Genomic DNA, 12,020 nt, shown 5'->3' with positions numbered 1-12,020 from the left:
GTTTATTATTTTTTTATCTTGGTAAATGACATTTGTTTATTTGTTTCGTTGTTGTAGTTACGTAATTTTTGTTTTTATTTTGTTGCAATAAATATAAGACAAATTAGGATAAAAAAAAACAATTGATCATCAAAATAGTTTTGGAATTATTATTTTGTTTTGTTTGTTGTTGTTAGGTGATATTTGTTTTTGTTTTAATGAATAAATGACATAATTTGTATTGATTATCAAGTATGCAAAGCGCGATGTCCCGGAGGCGTCTTTCAAGGTTTCTGTCCATACGAAATATTAACTATTTACTAAGTAAGTTTACTTTTTATCTTTGTTATTGTCTTTATTAGTGTTTTTAATGTTGTTTTGAGCAATTTTATATATTATTATTTCTCTCACGACGCATTAACATTTGGAAAATCTGCTTACTTTTTTCGATAAGTATAAAATTTACTTAATAATTTATCATCAAAAATTGATGAATAATTTAAATGTATATTTATTTATAATTTGTCTATGTTTTCTACTTGACTTAATCAAAATTGTTGGATAATTTGTTAATAAATATTTTTTGTACAATTTGCATTATATTTGTGCAAATTTCTACGATTTAGATAAATCAAGTATTGCTTTAATAAATGATTAATAAATAAACTGCAGATTTTAATAGATTTGCACAAATTATTAAATTTATTTCTAACCTTGTCAGTAAATCTTCTATAATTTGATATATTGTGAATCATTTTCTATACTTTTCAATTGATTTTTTTCCTGATTTTATAATAGAAATAACTAATATTAAATTATTGAAAAAAATAATATAAAAATTTTGAGAAATATCGATTTTTTTATATATAATTTGATCCATTTTCAAATTTTATATAAATTTTAATAAATTATGTAAGAAAGAGTAAATCTTCTATAATTTGTTATGTTTTGAATCATTTTATACGTTTTAGATTAATCAAGTATTGCTTTAATAAATGCTTAATAAATAAACTGCAGATTTTAATATATTTGCACAAATTATTAAATTTATTTCTTACCTTGTCAGTAGTGAAAACAACACATTTGTTAAATTTGGGCAAATTGATAATGATAAGATACAATTTAAGACTAAATCAGGTTTTGCACAAAGAGATGATGTTCATAAACGTAAATTTGCGCAAATATATAAATTTATTTCTAATATTGTTAACAATATGTACTTGTGATTGTGGATTGAAAATTCTTATATAAATTATAGAAAGTAAAGAAATCTTTTATGTAGATTAAAATTAATTTGCACAAATGTCTAATAATCATTGTTTTGCATGAAAAAATGCTTAATTTTATAGAAACATAAGTTTATAGTCTATAAATTTGCAAGGAGATTTTACAGAAATTTGCACAAATATTGCTGAGACAATAAACAACAATAATAAAAATAATATTTCGCATTAGCAAATAGTTTATAAACATAAAATTTGCGCAAATTTGGAAGTACAAAATGTTATCAAGTGGTACACGAAAAACAAAAGAGATAATTATAAGTAGTAAGAATAACACATCTGTTAAATTTGGGCAAATTTCTAATGATAAGATACAATTTAAGACTAAGTCAAGTTTTGCACAAAGAGATAATGTTCATACACATAAATTTGCGCAAATATAACAATTTATTTCTAATATTGTTAACAATATGAACTTTTGATTGTGGATTGTGAAAATTCTTATATAAACAATGAAATTGAAGAAATATTTTTTGTAGATTAAAATTAATTTGCACAAATTTCTAATAATCATTGTTTTGCATGAAAAAATGCTAATAAACTTAAATTTTGTGTAAATCTGAGAAGACAAAATTACATCTAATATTAAGAAACATAAGTTTATAATCTATAAATTTGCATGGAGATTTTACATAAATTTGCAAAAATACAATAAACAACAACAATCAAAATAATATTTTACATTAGCAAATAGTTTATAAACATAAGATTTGTGCAAATGTGGAAGTACAAAATGTTATCAAGTGGTACACGAAAAACAAACGAGATAATTATGATCTATGTATTTGCATGCAGATTTGACAGGAATTTGCACAAATATCTGCATTAGCGAATAGTTTATAAACATAATATTTGCGCAAATTTGGAAGTACAAAATGTTATCAAGTGGTACACGAAAAACAAAAAAGATAATTATGATCTATAAATTCGCATGCGGATTTGACACAAATTTGCACATATATTTGTATTAGCAAATAGTTTATAAACATAATATTTGCGCAAATTTGGAAGTACACAATTTTACCGACCTTTACATGTTTAACGTAATTTGATAAACTATGAAAATGCTTGCAGATTTAACAGAAACTTGTACAACATCAACAAAAAAACTAGCTTATTTCTATAGTTATAATCTTTAATGTAAATTATATTAATAAGAAAATTCTACTAAATTGATGTATAAAAATGTAAGAAATGAATAAATATATATTTTTTTTATTATTTTCAGTTGAAAGTTGGGATTTGTTTGGTAATAAATCCGTGTATCGAAATTAAACAAACAGAAGTACGAGAATTCGTATGTTGTATGGAAAATAGAAGCAGAATCAACAAAGAGACGAGATGAACAATGTAAAGTAAAGAAAACTGCTGTAGGATCTTGTGCTGTATCGATGTTTGAAGAAGCAACAAAAAAAAATGGCAAACGTGGAAGTGTAACAACCGTGTGTGGACTTGACTGAATATTTTTAGTCTCGTCAGCTGTGTGCGCGCTCTTTTTTGGCACGCATTCAAAGAGCCACTCTGGCGACCTTCGTCGACCGAAAACATCCTTCTCCTCCTGTTTCCTGCGACTTTTCAATCCCAAAAAACCACAACAAACATACGAAGGATTCGCATCGAAATGAAACGAATCAAATAAATAAACAAACAGAATCAAAAAGATGTAAAAACATTTCAATACAATTTTGAATATCTGTGGGTTTCATAGTAAATTTTTAATCAGTTTTGTACTAAATTTGTTGATGAAGAAATGAAATGATAAAAAATTTGCATATTTTTGAAATTATATAAATTAAGTTATTTTCAATTTTTGATAATTTATATAAAGAGTAAATCTTCTATAATTTGTTAAGCTTTGAGTAATTCTCTACAGTTTGCAATAGATTTTTTTTGTTATTAAGACGAAGAATGAAATAATGTTAAATTATTGAAAATCTTATGCATGTAATCAACAAATTTTTAAATATCCAAAATAATTTCTGAAAAAGTGAAGATTTAAGTTAGAAAAATACTAAAAAAAAATTGATAAATTATGTTAGAAAGATTATTAAATATTCTATAATTTCTTATGTTTTGAATAATTTTCAAGTGATTTCTTCCTGATTTTACAATAAAAATCACTAATTGTTGGAAAAGAGATAGCAAAATTTGAACATTTTCCATATTTTCAACAATATCCAAAAATTTTTAAAAAAACTTAATATTAATGAACAAATAAAGAATTAGTTTTTATTATATAAAGAAACAAAGAGTAATTTTCTATAATTTTTGAAGATTTGAATAATTTTATAGTTTTCAATAGATTTTTTTTCTAAAGATGACGAAAGAAGTAGTATTAAATTATTGAAAACTTTGTGCATATAAGTAATAAGAAATACATGAGAAATATCGATTTTTTTATATAATTTGATCCATTTTAAAAATTTGTAAATATTTGAAATTTTAGTAAATTTTGCAAGAAAGAGTAAATCTTCTATAATTTTATATATTTTGAATCTTTTTCTATACTTTTTCATTGATTTTTTCCTGATTTTTCATATTAATTTATTAAAAAATAATAGAAAAAAATTGAGAAATATCGAATTTTTTATATATAATTTGATCCATTGTCAAATTTTATAGAAATTTAATAAATTATTTAAGAAAGAGTAAATCTTCTATAATTTGATATATTTTGAATCATTTTCTATACTTTTCAATTGATTTTTTTCCTAATTGTACAATAGAATTAACTAATATTAAATTATTGAAAAAAATAATATAAAAATTTTGAAAAATATCGAATTTTTTATTTACAATTTGATACATTTTCAAATTTTATAAAAAAAAATTATAAATTATGTAAAAAAGATTAAAACTTCTATAATTTGTTATGTTTTGTTGCATTTTCTATACTTTTCAATTGATTTTTTTTCCTGATTGTACAATAAAACTTACTAATATTGAATTATTGAAAAAAATAATAGAAATTTTTAATTATCATTATCAAAACTTGTAAATTTTTGAAATTTTAATAAATTTTGTAAAAAAGAGTTAATCTTTTATAATTTGCTATGTTTTGAATCATTTTATAAACTTTTCAATTGATTTTTTCCTTATTTTACAATAAAAATAACTAATATTAAATTGTTGAATAAATAATAGAAAAGAATTGAGAAATATCGAATACTTTTCAATTCATTTTTTTCCTGATTGTATAATAAAAATCACTAATTTTGATATATTTTGAATCATAACATTATATTATTGGAAAAATAATGGAAAATTTTGAAAAAAATCCATTTTTTTTAATATCTAAAATAATGATGAAAAAGAGAAGAATTATTATGTTTACATGAAACAAAGAAACGTTAATAACTTTAAGCTTCGAAGATTTAGGAAAATCTAACAATCTTCGTGTTTGTCGAATTAATTAGTGATGTGTGGTGATTGATGATCGCCGAACTAATTGGAGAAATTGTTGCGTACAACAATTAAATTGCGTCGCCCGTCCAGCATAGATTAATTGTAATTAGTGGACTAAACTGTTTGCGCGCCTATAATATCCCAATTTGATGGAGACGCCCCCCCGAAGCGCCCCCCTTTGAAAGTGTTCATTGCACTCCAACAAAAAAACTACTTATATTAACTAGAATTGAAAACACAAACAAACAAGAAAAAACAAGAAAACGAAGCAGATAGTTGAAATATTTTTGCTGTTCTTAATACAATTTTAACGATGGAAATAATTACGGTAAAGTTAATGAAGTATTTTGTTTCGCCAACATTAAAATATGATTATTTAGAAAGCCATGAAAACATTGGTAAAAACAAAAGTAATATTATATCACCTAGGTAATAAAATAAAAAGCATTGGATTTGTTGTTGAAGAAACTATAGAGTTTACGTAATGAAATACTTGTATTATTTTGGAACGTGGACATATAAAGTATAAATTTGCTTCGTTATCATACAACTTACATATTTTTACATTTGGATGAGTCACATAAACAATTTCTCAATGCGACAATTGCGCTTGATCATATTTGCATTTCAACCGTTGTTTTTTTCAGATTGTCTGGAAAAATATCGTTGCTCAATAATTCACATTTGCTTTCACAATTAGTAAGAATGAAAAAAAAAACTTCAATTTTTGTTCGACTTTTCTTTGTAATTTTGTCAGTTTTTGTCGATTAGAATTTGATATGCAAATGAAATTTATGTTTGGAAATATTTCTAATAATTTGTGCAAATTCCTGTTATATGACATCTTGTCTTCCCAAATCTGCACAAATTATGCATTTTTTCGTACAAAAAATGATTTAGACTTAAAGTGCAACTCATCATTGGAAATTTGTTCAAATTAATTCCAATATACAAATAAGATTTCTTATTTTCAATGTTAATATAATAATTTCCAAATCTGCATAACAAAAAAATCGTATTGTATAAAATAATACAAATAAATTTATATATTTGTGCAAATTGTCGTGTATAATCATTATGTGTTCATGAAAAACTTGATTTAGTCTTAAATTGTATCTCATCATTAGCAATTTACTAAAATTTATTTTAATTTTAAATCCATTTTTATGATTTAGATTAAAAACTCAACTCTTCATTAGACATTTGCGCAAATTATTTTCAGTATACCTAGAAATTTATATATTTGTGCAAATTTTCATCTATGAACTTTATCATTACTTGATTTAGTCTTAAATTCTGTTGTTTTTGGTACAGAAATTTAATAATTTGTGCAAATTCTTCTTAAATATGAATGCAAATTTACATTTTTTTAGTACAACTCGATGACATCTTGTCTTCCCAAATTTGCACAAATTTTATCTTTATTATGCAGTTTTTCGTACATAAAACGCAACTCATTATTAGAAATTTGTGCAAACTAATTCTAATATACATATAAGATTTCATTACTTTCAATGTTTATATAATCATTTTCAAATCTCCATAAAAAAAAATCATATTGTTTAAAATATTACAAATACATTTATATATTTGTGCAAATTGTCGTGTATAATCATTATCTGATTATGCAAAACTTGATTTAGTCTTAAATTGTATCATATTATTAGCAATTTGCGCAAATTTACTTTAATTTCAAATCCATTTTTATTATTTAGACTAAAAACTCAACTCTTTATTAGACATTTACGCAAATTATTCCCAATATACATAGAAATTTATATATTTGTGCAAATTTTCTTGTATACACATTATCTGTTTATGCAAAACTTGACTTATTCTTAAATTGTATCTTATCATTAGCAATTTGCGCAAATTTATTTTAATTTCAAATCCATTTTTATTATTTAGACTAAAAACTCAACTCTTCAATAGACATTTGAGCAAATTATTTTCAATATACGTAGAAATTTATATATTTGTGCAAATGTGAATATATGAACTTTATATGTGTAAGCAAAACTTGATTCAGTCTTAAATTCTGTTGTTTTTGATACAGAAATTTTATAATTTGTGCAAATTCCTTTTAAATATGAATGCAAATTTAGAAATTTATATATTTGTGCAAATTTTCTTGTATGAACTTTATTTGTGTAAGCAAAACTTGATTTAGTCTTATATTCTGTTGTTTTTGATACAGAAATTTAATAATTTGTGCAAATTTATTGAAATATAAAGTTTATTTATAAACTATGCTTTTCTTATGTCTATTTAAAGTTTTTTTTTGTTTGCTACGTTCAGATTGGAAAACTTTTGAAAAGTTGTTGTAAATTAAATAGTTTACTTTTTACCCCAACTAGTTAATAAAAAAAGTTTGTAGTGTTGAGGGAAGTTAAAATGTGATATTTACAGAAGTGAAGAAACGAAGACATAGAACATCTTGACATCTTTACGAAATACGTTCATCGTCGCACGTGTAAAAAAAGACACACACACCCAGCGTGTTTCGAAAACAAACTATAATACACTAAAAGCATTTAGGCGAGGAGCAGACCGCACGTCTGGATACGTGTCATAATTCATCTTAGAGCATAGAAAAAAAAAGAAGAAGTGGAGAGATGAAGAAAACGCCAACGCAATAGGAGGATAAGACGAAGTGGAAAATTACCAGAAGGAACGGCGTTGCCCAAGAGAGCAAGAAGAGATGAGATGCGGTGAAAACAAATAAATCACCATTACGCAATTTCGGATCTCCTATTTCTTGCGGTACGGTACAGTTAACCGCCGGTTACGCAATCGACTTATGTAACCGGAGGACAGGTGTTTCTTCGGACACGTGCATCGATTCATCCGAATGTCCATAAATTCCATTTATAAATACGTTTTTTTTTTACATTCATCTTCGACTCCAAATTCGCTGTGAATCTATTTATTCCTTCGAGGATAAAATAAATATTCGACTGATTATTATTTCGCTCTCTTAGTCTAAGTTTAGTACGTGTTTTTGTTTTCGTAAGCGAGAAGTCAACGTTTCCACATTTACGTTTTCTGCTAAGATACATAATTTCAGTGCATTTAAAGATAATTTTGCTTTTTTTTAGACGAATGGTTCATGATTACACGAATCAAATCTAATGGTAATTGCGATAGTTACGTAAGTACGGGCCAAATGCCATTTTATCATAGAAAGCTTGTTTTTCATTTTTCTTCTGTTTAAGACTACTAGTAGTTATTTTTCATTACAAACACACAAAATTTAATTAGTTTTAAATCTAGTTATTAAAAAAAAGTCATGGTTTTCATTGGTAATTATAAAATTACCTAACTTATTGTCTTGTAATTCTAACGTTCCTTTACATAAGCTGTATACTTATTGTAATACTACTATATGTTATTATTCTCTTGGTGACTATCTATTTCGGTAAGTTCAAACGGAGTTCTCTTTCTCTGTCTACAAAAGCCACGAAACCGCCTACACACGTATTTGCGGTTTTCTTTATTAAACTTCAACCAAATATGATTAAACATACCTGAATCGTACACACTTAAACACACACTGAAATAGAGTGAGAGAGATAGAAGGGAAAATTAAATTTCGTACAAGAAACTTTCCTTTGACAAATATCCTCTTAGATATATAAGACATTTACAACCTACTTTACTCCAAAGATAATTATTTTTCAAGGAAAAAGTATTTAATGTGCTAAATGTCCTTAAGATATAGACATACATTTGTTTTTGTATCATAAAACTGAAAGAAATTTGATAATATGATTTTTCATAATTATTGTTCAAATTATTCACAAATTAAGTACAGGTCATAGTTTAGTCATTAATAAGTGGATTAAGATAGATTTTTATATGACTTTGCGCAAATTACTTTGTTTTTAAATGGTTTTGAAGACTTGATTAAATTTGTGCAATTTGTTTTAATACTAAGTAAATCTTCAGCAATGTTTAAAATTGATTTCATTACATTAGGTTTGTGCAAATTTCTACTTGTTACGTAAATCAAGTATAAATTAACTGTAGATACTAATATATTTGAACAAATTATTAAATTTATTTCTAAATTAAGAACAACATGAATTTAAAATTGAAAATGGAATTGAAATTGAATTAAATTTGCACAAATTTATAAGAGACAATTTAAGACTAAATCAATAAACGGATAGAGTTCATAAATGCAAATTTGCACAAATATAAAATTTTAATGGGAATTGGAAATTATGGAAACATAATATGTATATTAGATTTAATTTGCGCAAATTTATAATAATCAATTGCGTTTTAAGTCTAAATCATTTTTAGCATGAAAAATATACATGCAATTTGTGTAAGGTTTACATAAAAAAAACTTTGAAATGCAGATTTGATATAAATGAAACAACATACGCAAACATACCATACACAAAAATATATTTTGTTTTAACAAATAGTTAATAAACATTAAGATTTGTGCAAATTTGAGAAGACAATATTTCATCGAGTTTTACACAAACAACGTAAATAAATAATCTATGAATATATTTACAGATTTGATAGAAATATGCACAAATTTGGAAGGATAGAATTTTCATCGAGTTTTATACAAAGAACGTTAGTTACTGAACTATGTTTATTTGACAGAAATTTGCACAAATATACAGAAACAACAAACCAAACGAAAAATTATATTGTGCATTAACAAATAGTTAATTAACATTAAGATTTGTGCAAATTTGAGAAAACAATATTTCATCGAGTTTTACACAAACAACATAAATAAATAAACTATGAATATGTTTGCAGATTTTACAGAAATTTGTGCAAATTTGGAAAGATAGAAGTTTCATCGAGTTTTATACAAAGAACGTTAGTTAATAAACTATGTTGATTTGACAGAAATTTGCACAAATACGCAGAGAAAACAATCTAAACGAAAAACTATATTTTGCATTAACAAATAGTTAATAAACATTAATATTTGTGCAAATTTGAGAAAACAATATTTCAACGAGATTTACACAAACAACGTAAATAAATAAACTATGAATATGTTTGCAGATTTGACAGAAATTTACGCAAATTTGGAAGGATAGAAGTTTCATCGAATTTTCTACAAAGAACATAAGTTAATAAACTATGTTGACTTGACAAAAAATTGCACAAATATACAGAGATAACAATCCAAGCGAAAAATTATATTTGCATTAACAAATAGTTAATAAACATTAAAGTTTGTGCAAATTTGAGAAGACAATATTTCATCGAGTTTTACACAAACAACGTAAATAAATAAACTATGAATATGTTTGCAGATTTGACAGAAAGTTGCGCAAATTTGGAAGGATAGAAGTTTCATCTAGTTATAAAACTAGATGAAACTTCTATCCAACAAAGAACGTAAGTTAATAAACTATGTTGATTTGACAGAAATTTGCACAAGTACGCAGAGACAACAATCTAAACGAAAAATTATATTTTGTATTAACAAATAGTTAATAAACTTTAAGATTTGTGCAAATTTGAGAAGACAATATTTCATCGAGTTTTACACAAACAACGTAAGTTAATAAAGTATGAATATTCTTGCAGATTTGTCAGATATTTGCACAAACTTTCTGGGACAATAAGAAAACAAGATAAATAATATTTTGTATTAACAAATAGTTAATAAATATACAATTTGTGTAAATTTGGAAGGATGATAAACTATGATTTGACAGATATTTGCGCAAATATGTAGAGACAATAATAAGAACAAAAAATTATATTTTGCATTAACAAATAGTTAATAAACATTAAGATTTGTGTAAATTTGAGAAGACAATATTTCGTCGAGTTTTACATAAAAAAACGTAAGTTAATAAACTATAAATATACTTGCGGATTTGACATAAATTTGCACAAATTTTCGGAGACAATAAAATAATATTTTGTATTAACAAATAGTTAATAAACATTAAGATGAGAATACAATATTTGATCCAATTTTACATAAACAACGTAAGTTAATAAGCCATGAATATACTTGCAGATTTGACATAAATTTGCACAAATTTTCGGAGACAATAAAAAAAAAACAAGAAATATAATATTTTGTATTAACTAATAGTTAATAAATAAACAATTTGTGCAAAGTTGAAACAATAAACTTTCATCGAGTTATACACAAAGAAAGTAAGTTACTAAATGCTTGTAGAATTGATAGCAATTTGCGCAAATATGCTGAGAGCTCCGCAGTAGAACAAACAACAACAATATCAAAGAAAAAACTGTTGGTAGCAGCGCATTTCGATGGAAGCTCAGGTGGAACGATATAATTAACTGTGGTAAATTAACGTTGCTCCATGTGTGTACACGTTGTGATTACGTGTTTGCATTAAATCAATATTGTTTAGTGACATGGGGCGCCGCCGCCGCTGCCGCCTCCGACAAACCCTACAAACCCTCCAAACAACAACAACAGCAATAATTATGGTTTCGATCGTGGTGAGATGAGATGAGATGAGGAAGATGTAGGTAGCAGCATGAAGGAATTCCCCGATTCGATACGCATTTGCATCAAACGGGCGCCAATCGCAAATAGAAAATTGTAGAGCAAGACAAGAAACCTAAAGAAACATCGCTAATATTAGACGCGTTTCCTCGTAACGAGATGGAAAGCGCACTTCGTATTTCTGGCTGTGGAAAAGCGAAAACAAACAACAGAGTTCGGAGCCAAAATTTTGCTGGTTGATTGGTTGAGTTCGCTCATATTCTTTCGGAATCTTATCCATGTAGACAGGATTATTGCCAAGCGATTTTATTTAACGATAAATGTTTGCGCAATATATTAATTCATAGACTTTTATATGATTGTCACACAAACTTAATTTTCGCAAATCCGTAAAGATTTTAGAGTTCGAAACTGAAATCTTTACGGATTTGCACAAATTAAGTTTTTGAATTCGAAACACGTTTTTTACCTTATATTTTCATTATAAAGACAAAATATCCTTTTTTTTATCCATTTTCCTCTTGTATTTTCTCCACACTTGAACGCGTGTCGTTGAGCGATTTACATGCAAATTACAATTGATAGTAATGACATGCTTTATACATTTTTCTTCTTTGCTTTAAGTTATTCTATTGATAAGATTTCTAGTTACAGCAAATGACTGGTAAAAAAATGTAAAATATAAATATTTAGTTCAATTATTTCTTATCTTAATTACAAATTTTTACCATTAAATTTGTTGAATTTTAATATTTTAAAGTGCTTTTTTTTTCTTATAATTGATAGTTTTCAATGAGTTATCATTTTCTTTTTAATTTTCATGTGTTGTAATTTATGAAAAAAAAATTGTGGAATTATTTAAAACTTACAAATAT

General features: G+C 25.3%; 1 protein-coding gene across 1 annotated transcript in view; it reads right to left on the bottom strand.

Annotated features, from left to right (window-relative positions):
* The window catches only part of LOC108565795 (sodium-coupled monocarboxylate transporter 2-like), a gene marked incomplete at its 3' end in the record, with an annotated part of 34,248 nt that overhangs the window by 14,096 nt on the left and 8,132 nt on the right, over nt 1-12,020 (bottom strand).

This window comes from Nicrophorus vespilloides, unplaced genomic scaffold (genome assembly GCF_001412225.1).
Source record: "Nicrophorus vespilloides isolate i.1.1-1 unplaced genomic scaffold, Nicve_v1.0, whole genome shotgun sequence".
In the NCBI taxonomy this organism is placed as follows: Eukaryota; Metazoa; Arthropoda; class Insecta; order Coleoptera; family Silphidae; genus Nicrophorus; species Nicrophorus vespilloides.
Note: the sequence above shows the minus strand (reverse complement) of the source record. Positions and strands in the feature narration are given on the sequence as shown.